Raw genomic sequence first — 21,066 nt, 5'->3', positions numbered from 1 at the left:
GACAAAGAATTCAATAAATAATAGCTTTAGATGAAAACTATGATGATGATAAAGACAGAATAGGAGGAGGAAAAGAAGAAAGAGAAAAAGAAGAAATATATTATATTTCTTTACAAAACTATCACAAGACTTGAAGTGAATTACCAAAATTATGATAAATTGTTTTAGTACAAACAAATAGATATAGTATGGTACCTGTACTCAGCTTGCAACTTATGTTGAGGTGATTCCCATTCACATTGGCCCTCATCCTTGTCAGCCCTCCATGCCATAGTTGGCAGAGACAAGGGGTCAAAGAAGTTGTGCCCTTGGGTTGTCCATGATTGGCACCTCTTGATGAGGTGAAGATATCATTCCTAATATATTTCATTTCATGTATCCTTTGATAAAACTAAATGCAGTCCAAATTTTATTAAAACATTAATTTTTTTTTTTTTAATTTTTGAAACAGAGTCTTGCTCTGTCACTGAGGCTGGAGTGCAATGATGCCATCTTGGCTCACTGCAACCTCCGCCTCCTGGGTTCAAGCGATTCTCCTGCCTCAGCCTCCCAAGTAGCTGGGATTACAGGTGCCCACCAATATGCCCAGCTAATTTTTGTATTTTTAGTAGAGATGGGGTTTCACCATGCTGGTCAGGCTGGTCTTGAACTCCTGAACTCAGGTGATCCACCCGTCTTGGCCTCCCAAAGTGCTGGGATTACAAGTATGAGCCACCACGCCCAGCCTATTAAAAACTTTTTATGTTGTATGAGTCTGATAACCAACCGCTAACTAGAGTTGTGCTTCTTCAGTAATCCGAGTAGGTAAGACTCCCCTTTGGGAAGTCAAAGTCTACAAACTCTAGTGCCCACAGGAACCAGGAAGGTAACATAAATAGGAGAATATTTAAGTAAAAACTGAAAGGAATAAGAGGGAGAATGGCTGTGGCAGGCTGAATAATGGCCCTTTCTCCTCCATAAAATCAAGTTAAGGATCTTGAGATTGGGATATTTTCTAGATTATCTGGGTAAATTCGGTGTAATTGAAAAGATCTTTATAAAAGGGAGGCAAGAAGTCAAAGACAGAGGAGATGTGGTAAAATAATCAGAGGTTGGAGTAATGTTCTTTGAAGATGGAGGAGGGGACCATGAGTCAAGGAATGCAGGTGTCCTCTAGGAGCTGAAAGTGGCAAGAAAATAGATTCTCTCATTCTAGATAGCCTCCAGAATGAACACAGCATTGCCAAAACTGATTTTAAACTGACCTCTAGAACTGTGAGGAAGTAAATTCAGCATTTATATTTTAACAGAAATTCATCTTTTAAAAAATAAAACCCAGGAGAACAGATAAAGGTCATGCATTCAGGATTTAGTCCAGACCAAAGATTTCTGGTTTTCAACTACTGTTAAACTGTGATTTTAAGAAAACTTTTTTTTTTTTTTTTTTTTTTTTTTTTTTTTTAAAGACAGAGTCTTGCTCTGTCACCATGCTGGAGTGCAATGGCACAATCTTGGCTCACTGCAACCTCTGACTCCCTGGTTCAAGCGATTCTCCTGCCTCAACCTCCCAAGCAGCTGGGATTACAGGCACGTGTCACCATGCCTGGCTAATTTTTGTATTTTTAGTAGAGACGGGGTTTCACCATGTTCGCCAGGATGGTCTTGATCTCCTGACATCATGATCCACCTGCCTCGACCTCCCAAAATACTGGGATTACAGGCATGACCTATCGTGCCTGGCTGGAAAACTTTTTTTTTACAATTTTATTTTAGTAAAAACTGCAGTAGGCTCCCAGGGAGAAGGGCAGCCACCATCACTGCAGCTCCAGTGGGCCATTTTCCCCTACTAGTGCCTGGGCGACTGGACAGTTTGGACTGGGAGGCATTCCTCACAGTGCAGCACAGTGGCTGTGGCAGATCATAGCCAGATTGCTTCTTTGTGGGGATGGGGGTGTGTAGATCCATCCATCCCTCCTCATCAGCTGGGGCAGGAATTACAACAACTCCAGCCAGGGGTTTAAGACAGAACTCTGATATCCCTGGGATGGAGCCCTTGGGGGAAGGGGCACCTGAAATGTCCAGTTCAGCAGACTTAGTCTTTCCCACCTGCTGGCTTGGAGGAGACTGGGCAGTCCAGATGAGTGTAATTCCCCCGCAGTGCAGTGCACCCACTCCATCAAGGGGGCCAATCTGCTTCTTCAAGCATCTCCTGATCCTGTGCCTACTGACTAGGTGAGATCCCCCCAGCAGGGGTCTCCAGACATCTCATACAGGAGAGTTCTGGCTGGCATCATGTTGGTGCCCCTCTGAGCAGGCAGTGATCTTTGCTGTTGTGCAACCTCCACTGGTGATACCTCCAGGTAGTGGAGGGACCCAGGCACACAAGATCTGGAGTGGACTCCCAGCAAACTGCATCATCCCTGTGGAACAGGGGCTTGACTATTAAAAGAAAAACAAAGAAACAGAAAGCAACAACAACAGCATCAACAAAAAGACCCCCAAAAGCCTCATACAAAGGTCAGCAGCTTCAAAGATCAAAAGTAGATAAACCCACAAAGACGCAACACAAAAACACTGAAAATTCAAAAAGCCAGAGTACCTCTTATCTTCCAGATGATCACAACACCTCTCCAGCAAGGACATAGAATTGGGCTGAGGCTGACATGGATGAATTGGCAGAAGTAGGCTTCAGAAAGTAGGTAATAATGAATGCTGCTGAGCTCAAGGAGTATGTTCTAACCCAGTGCAAAGAAGCTAAGAACCATGGTAAAACATTACAAGAGTTGTTAATCAGAATAACCAGTTTAGAGAGGAACACAAATGACCTGATAGAGCTTAAGAACACAAGACAAGAACTTCACAATGCAACCACAAATATCAATAGCCAAATAGACCAAGTAGAGGAGAGAATCTCAGAGTCTGAAGACTGTCCTATTGAAATAAGTTATGCAGACAAGATTAGGGAAAAAAAAAGAATGAAAAGCAATGAACAAAACTCCAAGAATTTTGGGATTACGTAAAAACACCAAACCTACAATTGATTGGGGTACCTGAAAGAGATGAGGACAACAAAACCAAGTCGGAAAACATAAATCAGGATATCTTCCAGGATAATTTTCCCAACCTAAAAAGATAGGCCAGCATTCAAATTCAGGAAATCCAGAGAACCCCAGTAAGATACTCTATGAGAAGATCAACCCCAAGACATATAATCATCATATTTTCCAAAGTTGAAATGACAGAAAAAATGTTAAGAGCAGCCAGAAAAAAAGGTGAGGTCACCTACAAAGGGAAGCCCATCAGACTAACAGTGGACCTCAGTGAAAACAAGCCAGAAGAGATTGGGGGGACAATGTTCAACATTCTTAAAGAAACTAATATCCAACTCAGAATTTCATATCCAGGCAAACTAAGCTTCATAAGGGAAGGAGAAATAAAATCCTTTTCAGACAAGTAAATGCTAAAGGAATTCATCACCACCAGGCCTGCTCTGCAAGGAAGGAGGGCCTGCTCTGAAGGAAGCACTGAGTATGGAAAGGAAAAACCATTACAGCCACTACAAAAACACACTGAAGTATACAGACCGATGACACTATGAAGCAACCACATTAACAAATCTGCTAAATTAACTAGCCAGCATCATGATGACAGGATCAAATTCACACATAGCAATATTAACCTTAAATGTAAATGGGCTAAATACCCCCAATTAAAAGACACAGAATAGCAAGGAATAAAGAGTCAAGATCCATCAGTGTGCTGTATTCAAGAGACTCATCTCATGTGCAAAGGCACACATAGGCTCAAAATAAAGGAAAGGAGGAAAATTTACCAAGCAAATGGAAAGCAGAAAAAAGCAGGGGTTATAATCCTAGTTTCTGACAAAACAGACTTTAAACCAACAAAGATCAAAAAAGATGAAGGGCATGACATAATGGCAAAGGGTTCAATTCAAAAGAAGAGTAACTATCCTAAATATATATGCACTCAATACAGGAGCACCCAGATTTATAAAACAATTGCTTAGAGACCTTCAAAGAGACTTAGATTCCCCCACAGTAATAGTGGAAGACTTTAGCACCCCACTGTCAATATTAGACAAATCATTGAGATAGAAAATTAACAAAGATATTCAGGATTTGAACTCAGCTCTGAATCAAGTGGACCTGATAGATATCTGCAGAATTCTCCATCCCTAAACAACAGAATATATATTATTCTAGGTGCCACATGTCACTTAGTCTAAAATTGATCACATAATTGGAAGTAAACCACTCCTCAGCAAGTGTAAAAGAACTGAAATCATAAGAGTCTCTCAGACTACAATGCAATTAAATTAGAACTCAAGATTAAGAAACTCACTCAAAACCACACAACTGCATGGAAATTGAATAACCTGCTGGTGAATGACTCTGGGTAAATAAAGAAATTAGGGCAGAAATCAAGAAGTTCTTTCAAATGAATGAGAACAAAGAAACAGCATACCAGAATCTCTGGGACACAGCTAAAGCAGTGTTAAGAGGGAAATTTATAACACTAAATCAGAAACCTAGAAATATCTCAAATCAACATCCTCACTTCACAACTAAAAGAAATAGAGTACCAAGAGCAAACACAACCCAAAGCTAACAGAAGACAAGAAATAACTTGGATCAGAGTGGAATTGAAAGAGATAGAAATATGAAAAACCCTTCAAAAATTAACAAATCCAGGAGCTGGGTTTTTGAAAAAATTAATAAAATAGATAGACCACTAGCTAGATTAATAAAAAAAGAAAAGAGAGAAGAGTCAAATAGACACAATAAAAAGTTTCAAAGGGGATAGCACCACAGACTACAGAAATGCAAACAACCATCAGAGAATTCTGTAAACCCCTCTATGCAAATTAACTAGAAAATCTAGAAGACAGAGATAAATTCCTAGACACACAAACCCTTCCAAGACTGAATCAGGAGGAAGTTAAATCCCTGAATAGACCAATAACTAGTTCTGAAATTGAGGCAGTAATAAATAGCCTACCAACCAAAAAAGCCCAAGACAAGAAGGATTTACAGTTGTATACTACCAGAGGTTAAAAGAGGAGCTAGTACCATTTCTTCTGAAACTGTTTCCAACAATTGAAAAGAAGGGACTCCTCCCTAATTCCTTGTATGAGGCCAGCATAATCCTGATAAGAAAATCTTGCAGAGATACAAAAAAAAAAGAAAAAAAAAAGAAAACATCAGGCCAGTATCCCCAATGAACATCAATGCAAAAATCTTCAAAAGAAAAACTACTACCAAACTGAATACAGCATCATATCCAAAAGCTTATCCACCGTGATCAAGCTGACTTCATCCCTGGGATGCAAGGATGGTTCAACATACACAAATCAATAAATGTCACTTATTACATACACAGAACTAAAGATGAAAACCACGTGATTATCTCAATAGATGCGGAGAAGGCCTTTGATGAAATTCAACATCACTTCATGTTAATGACTCTCAATAAACTTGGTATTGAAGAAACTTACCTCAAAATAGTAAGAGCCATTTATGACAAACCCACTGCCAATATCATACTAAATTTCCTTTTGAAAACTGATACAAAACAAGGATGCCTTTTCTCATCACTCCTATTCAACGTAGTATTGGAAATTCTGGCCAGGGAAATCAGGCAAGAGAAAGAAATAAAGGGTATTCAAATATGAAGAGAGGAAGTCAAATTGTCTTTGCTTGCAGATGACATGATCTCATGTCTAGAAAACTCTATCATCTTAATCCAAAAGTTTCTTGAGCTGATAAGAAACTTCAACAGAGTCTTAGGATACAAAGTCAGTGTGCAAAAATCACAGGCATTCTCTTATACCAACAATAGACAAAGCAGCCAAATCATGAATGAACTTTCATTCACAATTGCTACAAAGACAATAAAGTACCTCGGAATGTAACTAACAAGGGAAATGAAGGACCTCTTCAAGGAGAGCTATAAACCACTGCTCAGGGCAATCAGAGAGAACACAATCAAATGGAAAAACATTCCATGTTCATGGACAGGAAGATTCAATATCGTGAAAATGGCCATATGCCAAAGTACTTAATAGATTCAGTGTTATTCCCATCAAACTATCATTGACAGAATTAGAATTCTAATTCTATAACAGAATAAAGATATAAGAAATAAGACCACACATCTACAATCATCTGATCTTCAACAAACCTGACCAAAAAAAAAAAAAAAAAAGTAATGGAGAAAGGACTCTTTATTTAATAAATGGTGCTGGGATAACTAGCTAGTCATATGCAGAAAATTGAAACTGGACCCCTTCCTTACACCTTATTAAAAAATAAACTCAAGATGGATTAAAGACTTAAATGTAAAACCCAAAACTATAAAACCCCTAGAAGAAAATCTAGGCAATACCATACAGGACATAGGCACAAGCAAAGATTTCATGAAGAAAACATGAAAAGCAATTGCAACAAAAGCCAGAATTGACAAATGGGATCTAATTAAACTAAATAAATTCTGCACAGCAAAAGAAACTATCTTCAGAGTGAACAGGCAACCTACAGAATGGGAAAAAAATTTTGCAACCTATCCATCTGACACAGGTCTAGTATCCAGTATCTACAAGGAACTTAAATTTACAAAAAAAAAACCAAACAACCCCATTAAAAAGTGGACAAAGGACATGAACAGAGAAACTTCTCAAAGGAAGACATTTATGCAGCCAACAAACATATGAAAAAAACCCTCAACACTACTGAGCATTAGAGAAATGGAAATCAGATCCACAATGAGATACCATCTCACACCAGTCAGAATGATGATTATTAAAGTCAAGAAACAACAGATACTTGCAAGGTTGCAAAGAAATAGAAACACTTTTATACTGTTGGTGGGAATGCAAATTAGTTCAACCATTGTGGAAGACAGTGTGGCAATTCCTCAAAGACCTAGAACCAGAAATACCAATTGACCCAGCAATTCCATTACAGGGTATATACTCAAGGGAATATTATATTTTATATGAACACATATATTTTATATGAACACATATGTTCATTGCAGCACTATTCACAATAGCAAAGACATGAATTCAACCCAAATGTCCATCAATGATAGACTGGATAAAGAAAATGTGGTACATATACACCGTGGAATACTATGCAGCAAAAAAAGGAATGAGATTATGTCCTTTGCAGGGACGTGGAAGGAGCTAGAAGTCATTATCCTCAGCAAACTAACATAAGAACAGAAAACCAAACACCGTATGCTGTCGCTTATAAGTCAGAGCTGAACAGTGGGATCACATGGACACAGGGAGGGGAACAACACACACTGGGGCCTATTGGGGGCATCAGGGGAGAGAGAGCCTCATGAAAAATAACTAATGCATGCTGGGCTTAATACTTAGGTGATGGGTTGATAGGTGCAGCAAACTACCATGGCACACGTTTACCTATGTAAGAGACCTGCACACCCTGCCCAGGTACCTCAGAACTTAAACATTTTTTAAAATGCAATAAAAACACCATGTCAAGTGTACATAATTTACCCTGTCATATTAAAATGGTAAAAATAATAATTCTCTCTAATGGTAATGTTAATTACTTTTAGGTAAAAAAGAAAAGAGGAAAGACAATAGATCAATTCTTTGTTACTCATCATAGGTTTCCACTACTGCAAATTTATGCCTAATTTTAAGAGACGAGCTTCCTAATCAGTTATGATAAAATATGTTAGAAGTTCAGCTTCACAATTAACCATGGTATGTGAGTTTCCTTGATTTTCAGTATGAAATTTGCTTCTACAAATTATAATCAGTATAAATGGAAAGAACCTTATTGGAAGAGAAACATTTAAATTGCTATGTCTCTAAAATACTGATAAAGTAATATTTTTAATATTATGCATATAGAATCACAGCTGAAATCTAGAATAAATATAGTAAGTCAAATTTTTATTTAATCAATAAAATAATCCAGAAAAGTAGTCATTTTATTAACATTTAACAACCTTATGGTTAAACTTTTCTCTATATTAAGCATTCATCAAATGCCAGAGTACAATAATCCTTTGCCTATGTTATAAATAAAGAAGTAAAAAGTGACATAAGAAATTGACAATTTTTAGCCAGGTGTGGTGTTGTGCAAGCCTGTAGTCCCAGGTACTGGTGGGAGGGTGGGAAGGACATGAGGCGTGGAAGCTGAGGCAGGAAGAATGCTTGAGCCCAAGAGGGTGAGGCTGCAGTGAGCCAAGATCACACCACTGCACTGCAGCCTGGGTGACAGAACAAAACCCTGTCTCAATAAATAAATAAATAAATAAATAAATAAATAAATAAATAAATTGACAATTTTATGTCAAAAATTTGTAATTATCATCTTCCAAAACTCCAGTACTAATATCTTAATATTAGTGAGGTACCTGAAACTGAGGTACCTGAACAGTGCTAGCTAATATTTAATCCATTTTTCCAATAAATTTAGAGGTCACACTAGTTAATAAAGGTAGGTTGGATCAAAAACATAAGCCAATCAAGACCGAGATCAGAATTAAACATGAATGATTCTCTTAGTTCAAGTTAAGACTTCATGACTGGGGGACTTCTATGGAGTAACAGGGACAAGATTTAACATCTTGCCAAAAACAACCAAAAAAAGAAAAATAAAAAAACAAAATCCAACAGATAAAAATATATGAAATAATGGTTTGCAAGACAGCAGATATCCGGCAACAAGGAACAGCAGTTGCTGAAAGCTAAGGAATGACTCTCATAGGTGTGCCTTACAAGACAGGCTCTGGGAGAAGAGTTGCAAAAGAAAGACCTACAGAGATCTGTAGACAGGACTCTTGCATATTCAGCAAAGTATTGATCAATGCATTGTTGTAAGGAGAATACAAAAGGCAAGGGGAAGAATCATCTGAAAGAGTTAGTGGGAAGAATACTTAGAGCTTACACAGGTCTGGGAATGTTGCCTGTTTTCACCAGATTCGGAAAACTTACTTTTTAAATACTATCTGTTTAGATTATTTGTCCGTTTGTTAATTTAATTATTTGTCTTATTATTGAATTGTAAATGTTCTTTATATAATCTGGTTGTAAAGTCCCTTAGCAGATACATGATTTTTAAATTTATTCCATTCTGCAGGTTGTCTTTTAACTTTGATAATGTCATTTGAAGCACAAAGTATTAATTTTGATGACATCCAATATATCTTTTTCTCATCACCTGTGTTTTTGTGTTATATCTAAGAAAACTTTGTCTAACACAAGATCACAAAGGGGATTTACTTCTGTATATTTTCTAATAGTTTCATAGTTTTAGGTCTTACATTGAGGTCTGTGATCTACTTTGAATTAATTTTTGTATTTGGTGTTACTTTTGATGAGAATGACTCAAACATTTGACCTCACCATTTAATGGACTATGGAAATACAGCTTTCTTCTTTGAATGTTGAAATAACCCACATTAACTTTCATGTGGAAATACAGGAGTGTCCCCAGTTCACATGACAATCCTAGAAATGTATGACCTTTACTTGTATCCCTTCCCTGTGAACAATATGGAAATTGCTCAGTTTCTGTGTAAAACTCTTACAAATTCCTCTTTAGCCAGGATCAATACAATGCTGCATTCAATCCAAGAACCCTTCTTTCTCCCATCAGTTATTCATAATAATTGCAGATATTTCGGAATATACTCTACAGGTCTTGCTGGATCGCCTGCAGATGCCAGGTCCTGTGTATGGTATACCAAGGTCAGGTCATCCAGACAACACCTGGACTTGATGTCCTCAGTTGACTACTAATACTGCAGACTCTTCCTCATAAAACAAGGTTGTCAAGATGTCACCCGACTTTTGCATAAAAAATTTTAATACAAAAATTATCTGGGTGTGGTGGCACAGGCCTGAGCTCCCAGCTACTTGGGAGGCAGAGGTGAAGGTGAAGGTGTGAGGATTGCTTGAGCCTGGGAGGTTGAGGCTACAATGAGCTGTGATCGCATCACTGTACTCTGGTCTGGGAGACAGAGACCTTGTCTCAAAAAAATTTAAAAAATTGTTTAGAGATAGGGTGTTACTAGAGATGGAGACTCACTAGGGTGTAGTGGTGCGATCATAGCTCACTGTAACCTTGAACTTCTGGGCTCAAGCAATCTTTCTGCCTCAGACTCTTGAGTAGCTATGACTATAGGCAACACACTTAGTCAATTGTGTTTGTGTGTGTGTGTGTGTATGTAGAGACAGGGGTCTCACTATGTTGTCCAAGCTGGTCTCAAACTCCTGGACTCCAACTCTTAGACTAAAGTGATTCTCCTGACTCAGCCAGGAGTGCTGGATTTACAGAAATGTGCCACCTCTCCAGCCCAACCTTTGTATTTTGTTTAATATTTTTCCTGTTATTATTAAGATAGACTATTAACTTTAAGTGAGTGAATGGTCATGGTAGGAGAAAAAAGTGAGAATAATGATTTAAAGTCCCATTTTGCAGTCATAGTTCCTTGGAGATTGGATTCTGTGACATCTTTCTAGAAATTACAGTGTTCCATATAATTAATCTTATGATGATTTTATACTACACCATTAAATCAAGCTTTACCAATATGAAAGGTAGAAGGATAGATGCAATTAAAGGAAGAGTGTGAATGATAGCCTGTGTACATAACTACATACCTCAGACATCATGATAAAGTAAATATAAGAGGTTTACGGTGCTTTTCCAGTCACTATAAAATATTCCTACAAAAAGTATAGTCATATGGCCCCAGACAGTGTGTAAAATGGTATTACCATTGCCTATTTCAAATTCACCATTTACCTAAAGCTGTGTTGGTAGAGGTGGGATGGACAGGAAACCCATGCAGCAGAAAATCAAAACAAAGATATGGCTGGAAAAGTGAATGAAATTCTACTTCACATACTTTTGAAGAATGAGACAGATTATAAAAATTTTAAAAACCACAATTCCATTTTAATATTTAATCAGCACTTGAGAGATGAAGGAATTGGTTTCATAATATTGAAATGATCAGTTTGAAAGTAGGAACAAGCAAGAAAATAAAATTTGTAGTCTCACTGGATGATATTATTGCAAATTTATAAAATTACTTATTTCATGAAAGTCATTTGAAGATAAAAATTCAAGCCAATAAATTCTTAATGAATGGAAATAAAAGGGGAGAACACCCTTAACAGGATTTAAAACTAAACCTTCATTTTGTGAAGGAATGTAACAACAAAAGAAAATCCGAGGCCGGGCGCGGTGGCTCACGCCTGTAATCCCAGCACTTTGGGAGGCCGAGGCGGGCGGATCACAAGGTCAGGAGATCGAGACCACGGTGAAACCCCGTCTCTACTAAAAATACAAAAAAAATTAGCCGGGCGCGGTTGTGGGCGCCTGTAGTCCCAGCTACTCGGGAGGCTGAGGCAGGAGAATGGCGTGAACCCGGGAGGCGGAGCTTGCAGTGAGCCGAGATCGCGCCACTGCACTCCAGCCTGGGCGACAGAGCGAGACTCCGTCTCAAAAAAAAAAAAAAAAAAAAAAAGAAAATCCGAAGTCTGCAGTTACTCTTCACGTAATTTTTAATGCAACTATGAAGTAGCAATACCAATATATTAATATCTAGTGTACTCACTGTAAAAAGATAAAATACTCAAGGTGTTCAATTCTGATTGTTGAAACGGCACTTATTAGTGCTTATGTTACAAAGAACAACCATCTGAAAATAGATTTGTATTTAAGTGCATCATATACTATTCAATGTCACAAAAAGTATATCAGTTTTCATATTAAATAAGAATCACTAATAATTCTATAGAAAATGATTCAACATTATTTTTTCTTGACAATTTTACAGTGACAGATCTCTATAAAGATTATTAAATTATTAAAAGTTACCATAGTCACTCTTCTGTGCAATAGATCTCTAAAGCTTATTTTTCTTGTCTAACTAAAACTTTGTACCCTTTGATCAACATCAATAAGAGTGCACTGTATATTTCAAAATTGCTGAGAGTAGATTTAAAATATATTCACCACAAAAAATGATAAACACATGAAGTGATGGATTTAATTAGTCTATTTAATCATTCCACATTGCAAACATATACCAAAATATCATATTGTATCCCCAAAATCATAACATGCAATTATTTTCAGTGGAAAATAAAGTTTAAAAGCATGTTTTTAAATGATGTTGTATCAAATTTAGGCTGCTGTTCCAAAAACATTACCTACAAATCCATGGCAAGGTAGACCACTTGGTAAAGTTTCTAATATTATAGAGCAAGAAACACCTATAGCACAATGCTTTTCACAAGACTACTACTCTTTTCAAAATGGTATGTAGATTTAAGCCTAATTACAGTTTCCTTCAGGGCTAGTCTCATTCTGTATATTTGCTTTAGTTTGTACCTACACAGACATATGTCCTGATAATTTGATACCATATTTATAAAAAACCAAAGCTTTAATATTTTGACATATTTACCAGACATATCATTTCCTTTATTAAAAAGGAGCAATATCAGCCATCATGATGTCTCACGTCTATATTCCCAACTCTTCGGGAGGCCAAGACAAGAAGTTCCCTTGAGCTCAGGATTTTGAAACCAGCCTGGGCAAACATGGCGAAATCTCATCTCTACAAAAAATACAAAAAATTAGCCAGGCATGGTGGCACACACCTGTAGTCTCAGCTACTAGGGAGGCAGTGGTGGGAGGATCACTTGAGCCCAGGGGGCTGAGGCTACAGTGAGCTATGATCACACCACTGCACTCCAACCTGGGCAACAGAATGAGATCCTGTCTCAAGCAAACTAAAAACAGTAATACTGGCTTGCCCAGTGGCTCATGCCTGTATAACACTAGCACTTTGGGAGACCAAGGCAGGAAGATTGCTTGAAGCCAGGGGTTCGAGGCTAACCAACAAAACAAGGCCCTGTCTCTGTCAATAAAAAAAAAGCAGTATCAGAAATCAATCTTTAGTAAAAATAAAGCACATATTTCCTTATTCTCAACTCACATATCCCCCACTTAGCACATAAGAAAGTTTTGAAAAGATGTTCATAAAATATTTAAAGGAACAGCTTAAATGTGGAATCATAGCCCCCGCTCCACTGTTCATGCTGAGAAATATCAACATCTTCTTAAAATAAGAGACAAGATACTGAAACCTATTGTTTCAAGAAAGGGCATATGTTGATTAATCTCAACGGGTGGCAGGGAAACTCACTAATACTCACTCATAGCTTTAAAACAATTATTTTACATAGCTTTACAACAATTATTCCGAAAGTGGAGGCCTTCAGCATCTGCATCACCTGGGAGCTTGTTAATGATGCAAATTCCTAGGCACCACCACAGACTTACTTAGTCAGGCATTCTCCGGGTGGGGTCTAGCAATCTGTTTTAATAGGCTCTGCAGGTGATTCTATGCAACTATAGAGAGCAACTATAGAGAGAATAGGAAGGAAAAAAAAATCACCCATGCTGGAAATCATGATATAGAACCAGAAGTTTTAATGTCATAAACTAGGCTAGAAATCTTGCTCTAGAACTTTTTAGGAGTATGATATTAGGAATAATACTTCTCTTACTTTTCTTATTTGTAAAATGGGGGAAGTAAAATATATATTGAACCATTATTTTAGGTACAAAAATAATATGTATAAAAGACATATTGGAGTCTCACCAAGAATATTAACTGAAGAATATTAAAGCAATAATATTCTTAAACAAAAGATAGATAGATTGTGTTATTAACAACAGCTAGTAATTTCTTCCTAAAGTTTGAATCAAGCCAGCTCCAGCTGTCCTTCACATGTCCATGTTCAAATATCAGTCAAGGAAATTGTGTTTGATACACAAAATTAGAAGATGGCAGGTTTCCATCCAGTCACATCAAGAGGCCTACAAATGGTTTACTTATTTAGCAGATTAATCTCTCCATGTTATCCCAGATAAGAAAGTGTATTACAAATTTTTTATACAGGAATTTAAAACTACATTTGAAGTTATTAAAATATGAATAATAAATGTCCATGAAATGGCCCAGGATCAGTTAAGGTATGGATGGTTTGGTTTCTCAGAGAAGGCAACATAAAACAAGAACAAAAACCACAGCAAAAAAAAAAAAAAACCCCAAAACACTAAACAATAAAGGGGGCAGTGTTTATGTAGTCTAAGCATCTAGAAGAAAACCGACCCCTAAAGTTTTATTTATTTATTTAGGCTATATACTTAGGTTTTAAGGATATCATAACATCCCCAAAATGTGTTTTTAAGTAGTTTCCATGCCCCAGTTGCCCCTGTTTATTTAAGATTGGTATGCAGTCTCTGAGATAATCTATTATTTTGGCTTTGCTAGAACATGTCCCTTTTCTTGTTGAATTTCTTTAAGTCACACTACGGGCTGTTGAAGTCTCTCTCTGACTCCCTGGGCAGAGCATGCTAACATGGAGCTGGAGTTTTCCGAAGGAGCTATCGTGATCTGTTGACTCAATGATCTGTTAACGACACCTGAAAGCTCACAGCAGCACTGGCCTCAGCTTGCTGCTGCTACAGCTGGCCCATGGAGGATGCAGGTGCATTGTAAGAGGCACCCAAATCAGCCATTAAGGTCACTTTTATTAGAGTCTTCTACTTACAAAACAGGGCTCTCAGGGAGCATGATTCAGTCTAGCATGACCCTGATGGCTCAGAAGAGAATCACACTTTTAAGGAGCAGCCAAGTCTTGTTATAATAAAAAAAAAAAAAAAAAGGAAGGAAAATAATATTGCTGTTTTTACTTTCACAGACTCATATATCCTATTGTGCAAAAAATTTAAGAACAATGGTTCCCACCTTACACCTTCATTTCACCCCTTCCTCCGCTGCCCCGCTAGTGGTAACTAATTTTAAAGGAAATTGGCACCCCATCTCCTTTTTTAGTCAATAAAAATTAATTCTTTTGCAAATGTCACATGTGATTTGCTGAAAAAAGCCATCTGAGCAAAGGCATAACTCTAAAAAGTTTAATAGACTTGAATTGCAAACCCTGGTAATGAAAGATAAATATCTTTAAAACTCAACTTAAGGAGTGCCCCTATTCCAGCCTAGCCCCATGTGGGACATTTTGCCTACATATTATTTTGCTCCAGACAACTTCATAAGATATAAACAAAACAGGGCCTTCTTCTATTGTTAGGCACTGGGAGAGTTGTTCTAAACTTGTGTCTTCAACTTACGGCTTTTATTTTAGTTAATGGAGTCAAGATACCACACATTCAACTATTTTAAATCTATCTGGAATTTTGGCTAATTGTTCTTGCAGCATACCTGAAAGCATTGGAAGAGAACACCATGTTTGTTTGTTTGTTTTCCCAATTTTCCCACCATTCTTGATTTGTCACATAAGTAATAGTAATTACTCTGCTTTAATTCATATTAGAAAACAATTACATCATAACTTTTAAATAAAGCAAACCATTACAAAGGGAATTGTAACATACTGATACTATAGGAAAGAAAAATAATGAAACTTGAACAGATATCTTGCCTACAACAACTCAATTTTATAAAGTTGGCAAAAAAACAATGTTTAAAGAACATGTAGAGTAGATGTCATTTTTGGTTCAACACGAATAGATCATTGATCTGGCAAATAGCATTGAAGAAATTTATTACAGTTCAGTCATTAATATATTCATTCATAGAAGAATTCCTTGGTGGGTTAGAGAAAATGCTTTTATCCTTCTTGTTTTGTATAATGTGCCACTATATGTAGTATATGTGGATTTGTTTTCCAAGTTCTATTACTTCCACTAATGGTGCATCTCATGAAGTATGTTTCAGCCTTCCTTACCTCCCATCCTGGACAGCCTTATGCATGGGAGGGGCCGATAACTTTTTACTCTTTCCAACTTGCACAATGCTTCTTTGGATGAGAATATTTGAAGCACATTTCTTACCATGTCATTTACTTGCTCAAAAATCTTCACTAGATTCTTGACTCCACAAAATAATACAAAAACTCAATAGCCTGTAATTTAGAACCGTCTGTGATCTGATCTTGACGTTATATAAACCTCATTTCATATCCTGTTCTTTATATCCCTAAGACCAAAACTGCGCTATGGCAGAATTGTTCCTGACCTATCTCCACATAATCTACCTCAACTTAACTAGTTTACCAGCTTCAACCAAACCATGCTCTCCATTCTTCTCTCTAACATATTTGCCTGACATTCATCATGTGTTCCTCACACACTGGTAGGCTAGTTGCTATTTATACTACCATTTCATCAGTCAATTAGACAATATGATAAACAAGAGAGGTTATAACCAAATATATTTATGCAAATTGCTATTATTATAATTATGAAACTTAAATAATAACCAACTGATAAATACAAGTGGAAGATAAATTTTTTCCTATAAAAGGTAAGTTAGATGTTTTGGAAATAAAGTCCCTAAAAATATTGCTGTCATACATATTGGTTGTAACAATATAACTGTAAAACATTGGGGGAAGATCATAGAAAACTAGAAAGATTCTGCATTTATATTTCTAGTTGAAAATCTTGAAGTTTCACTCCATTTTAAAGAAATTGAAAGTGGGATTCCAAGGTCAGGCATTTTGGGTATGGTTTGTGCAAGGAAAGTGACATATTTAGAGAATGATATGTCACAGTAGTAATGGTAATAATTATTTGGAAAACAAATTATCGAAAATGCAGACATCATTTATGTAATGACAAAAACAGAAATCTAAATATGATGCAGAGAAGATTGTAGCAAATCCATTATTTAACAAGAACTTGTTTCTTACCTTAATTATGAACATTTTCAAACATAGTATGCATGGTCATTTTTATTGGTGTATAATTTACATTCAGAGAAGTGCACATATTATAAGCTTTATGAATTTCCATAAACTGTACACATCTTTGTAACCAGAAAGAGAGAATTACCAGTCATCCAGAAGGTACCCCCATGCCTCCTTTCTGTCACTGCCCCGTCATCTTGCATGGGTCACTATTCTATTTAACAGCATAAATTAGCTTTGCTTCTTTTTATAATATGTATACACTGTGTATATTATTTTGTATTTGGCTTCTTTCTCACAACATTGTACTTATGAGATGTTTGCTTCATGTAACTATAGAGCATCCAGTTTCATGACAACAAAGTATTCTTTGAATCCTCTTAGAGCAAATATTCACAATTTACTAAAATAAAAGGACTTTTCCTTCTTCTTATATATGCCAATTTTGGATTGTGTCACTCAGTTCCATATACCTGGACTGTTCTTGCTCTTTTTTATCCCCAATCTATTGTAAAAAGGTGATTTGTACAAATCTATAAGTGTGTCCCTCATATAAATATAAAATGTGCCACAGATTCATGCAACTTATTAATAAGGGCAACAACAAGATGGTGAAGTTAATTCAAAGAGCATTTGAAGAACCAAATATGTACAGAGATTAAAGGAAAAAAAAAAAACATTAGAATAAGATTGCTAGGTGAGATTAAAACCTGGAAATGCTTATACAGGATAAAAATCAATCTACAAATTAATGATGTAACTTCAAAGTCAGGTATCTAAATAATAATAAATGATATGTCAAACAAAATTGTATCCTCCTAGAGATTAAGATAATAAAAAATTCTTGGGTAGGCCTATTGAACATTTTTTCAGGATAACCCTGAAGGGACACACAGATGTCATTTTGTCTTATTTCTGATCCCTTGAGGTCGATGTTCATGCCACTTCCACTCTGAAGTCTTTCTGATTTCCTAGCTGGAAGTCATCTCTCTGGCCAAGGAGCACTGGCAGTACATGGAGTATGTACAATATGAAGTTTGTGAATGAATAATGGTAATCTGCCACTCTAGGGGTATATCACTCCTTGAGCAGAAAGGGCTAATTAAGAACATAATTAAATTTTAAATTATAGCTGAAGAAATTGCACTGTAGAAGAGAGATAAATTAGAACACATCATGGTGTGGTTAGCAAGTATATATTCTTAAAAAATTAGAGCAAATATGCTTTGAGAAATAATTGATTTATAAAGTACTCTACTTTTTCAACTTCCTTTTGCCCTTTTTCTAAGCTCTGTGCTATAGAAACATTCTCTCTGTAATCCCCCTGCTTCATTCTAGTCTTGTTAAGCAAAACTACAGGAATAATCTATCTCAAGCTCCATTTTAACCATCTTTTTTCCTCATCAGAGCTTGGAGATGCTGTTTGGAAACTCACGTTCAATCATGGACTTTTACTGGCCACCATTTTCTTATTTAGCTCTGTGACCCTCCATGCTACTTTTCCTATTAATCACCGTCAGGTGCTTGCTACTCACTTCACTGGACTTGTTGGACTTTTATTTCTTATTCTCTCCCTTTCAGTCTTTACAGAAACATTCTCTTCAGTAGAGCTTTGTTAACCATTATTCTTTTTTCTTTAGCTTCTCTAGATCATACTATTTAAGGGATAATTTGCATAATGGATCCGTAAGTCGAGCTTGATCAGATTTTGCTTTGCTTGTTTTCTCAGCTCCTCTCAAGTAGCTAAAAAGTTGATCTTGCTAAGATGGTTTTGAATTAAGTTACGTATGCTCTTGGCCAGACCTCCTTTTCTCACTTCCAACTGGAGTGGATAATGCAAAGTAAGAGGTAAGATAATGCAGTGTAAAACTTACTTCCTTTTCTGGGCACTCTCAACTGAAGTATGAAGAGTGACTGACAAAAAATCTTAAATTCCTTTTTTATGAAACTCCAGGAAAATGACATTTGGCGATAGCTCAAATCTATGCTTTTTAGCTGTGTGAGGCTATTTGAATTAAAATGTAAATGCATTAAAAATAAATAAAATTTGACCTGGTGTGGTGGCTCATGCCTGTAATCCCAGCACTTTGGGAGGCCAAGGTGGGCGATTCATGAGGACAACAAATTGAGACCATCCTGGCCAACATGGTGAAACCCCATCTCTATTAAAAGTATAAAAATTAGCTGGGTGTGGTGGCACGTACCTGTAGTCCCAGCTACTCAGGAGGCTGAGGCAGGAGAATCGCTTGAACCAGGAGGCAGAGGTTGCAGTGAGCCTGGATTGTGCCACTGCACTCCAGCCTGGCGACAGAATGAGACTCCGTCTAAAAAAAATAAATAAAAGTAAATAAAATTCAAAATTCATTTCATCAATTACTTCAGCCATATTTCTAGTGCTCAATAGCCACATATAGTTACTGTGTTGAACAGTGAAAATATAGAACGTTTCTATCATCAAAGGAAGTTCTGTTGGACAGAGTTGACCCAAAGTACGTGGTAGCTATTCAATGCAAATGTGCAGACTAGTGACTTCTCTTTCATTTTTAGCTAAAGTGCTTCTTCCTTTTACAGAATTTTACTTACCTGACTCCACTAGGGATTGGTACTATCTAAGGGGCTTACAAATGATTTGGAAGACACAGAGCCCAGTAAAATTTTCAAGTGTGCAGATGGAACTAAGCTCTTCTGGGAGTGGAAATGCCAAATTGAAAAACTATGCCTGAAGGCTTTATGAGGGGGCAGACATGCGTCAGATGAGCTTCTCTTCAAGCAAGTACAATGTGACAAAGTTAGGTGGAAATGATTGCAGCCTTATGGGATACTGGATTTGGTTTTCCTGGTTAACAATTGATAGAACAATATCAAGTTCATTATGTAGTGTTTCCTAAAATACAAAATTTTGTTATCATTCAAAATAGTAAAAATAAATTTGAGTGAAATGATGCAGGTATTTTCTACTTGTGTGTGATGTTTAATGCATAAGTATCTATGCAAGTAAAACCTAACAGAGGTGGATGTTTTAACTTGTTTTAATAAGTCACTACTAACTTCCCAAGTAGAAGTGGAAGAAAAGACAAAACACAGAAGCATAAAGGAGTGAGGAGTGTTGTTTGAGAGAAAAATAATAGTTCTTTGTGCTTGAAACAAAAGTCCAGGGCATGATATAGTTTTAGAAATGAGTGTCAAGCCTTATTGCAAAAATCCTGGTAAAATACATATCAAATAGGTGAAGAAAACCACCAAAATAAGTTATTCAAACAGCAGAATAATAACATAATCTAATGAGTATTTTAGAAAGATAAATGATATAGTTTGGATCTTTGTCCTCTCCAAATCTCATGTTGATCCCCAGTGTTGGATCCCCAGTGTTGGAGGTGGGGCCTGGTGGAAGGTGTTTGGGTCATGGGATCAGATCCTTCATGAATGGGTTGATGCTCACCCCATGGTAATGAGTGAGTTCCCACTCTCTTATTTCACATGAGAGCTGGCTATAAAAGGAGCCTGGCTCTTCCTCCCCTCTCTCTCTTGCTCCCTGTCTCGCCACATGACATGCCTGCTCCTGCTTCACCTTCCACCATGATTGTAAGTTTCTTGAGGCTCACCAGAAGCCAGGCAGATGCTGGTGCCTCGGCCTGCAGAACTGTGAACCAAATAAACAATGTTTCTTTATAAATTACCCAGCTTTAGGTATTCGTTTATAGCAAAGCAAAACAGACAGATATAGGAACTCTAGCAGCAACGTAGATTAATAGTTCTAAAAGGGGGTGCTTTTATCTCTCAGGGGCCAATTGGCCATTTCTAGAGATAGCATTGGTTGTCATGAGAGATTAGGGGTCACAGAGCCAATGTTATCTACTAGGTAGAGTTTAGGGGTGCTTCTAAACTTATTATAATGTAAAAGAAAATTCCCACAACAAAGAAATACTCAGTCCCAAATGTTGATGTTGCCAAGGTTGAAAAACCTTGAAGCAGACAATAAATTTAAGAAAGGAGATGCCTGAAATAATAAAATCATTTGGGATACTGATACAAAAGTAAATTTAAGAAATGATGCGAGGAGTAATGTTATATTAATATGTTTACTGTTCTTAAATTTATAAAGACGGAATATTGACAAGGAGGAATACAGAGTTAATCCAGTTTTCTAAATAGAACAAAAAGAACCCATTCCCTATTTACATGTTTTCTATAACTTATACAATTATTTACTCATAAGTTTACATAAACAAAAGAAAATTCAAGAAGGATATATGCTGCACTGCAGGTAAAATTAATGGGAAAATACA

General features: G+C 36.8%; 1 long non-coding RNA gene across 1 annotated transcript in view; it reads left to right on the top strand.

Moving 5' to 3' along the window:
* Positions 1-21,066, top strand: part of LOC126955946 (uncharacterized) — a 695,860-nt gene that overhangs the window by 386,806 nt on the left and 287,988 nt on the right. The window lies entirely within an intron of this gene.

The sequence above is a fragment of the Macaca thibetana genome, chromosome 6 (genome assembly GCF_024542745.1).
Source record: "Macaca thibetana thibetana isolate TM-01 chromosome 6, ASM2454274v1, whole genome shotgun sequence".
Lineage (NCBI taxonomy): Eukaryota > Metazoa > Chordata > Mammalia > Primates > Cercopithecidae > Macaca > Macaca thibetana.
This window is presented reverse-complemented; position numbering and strand designations above follow the sequence as displayed.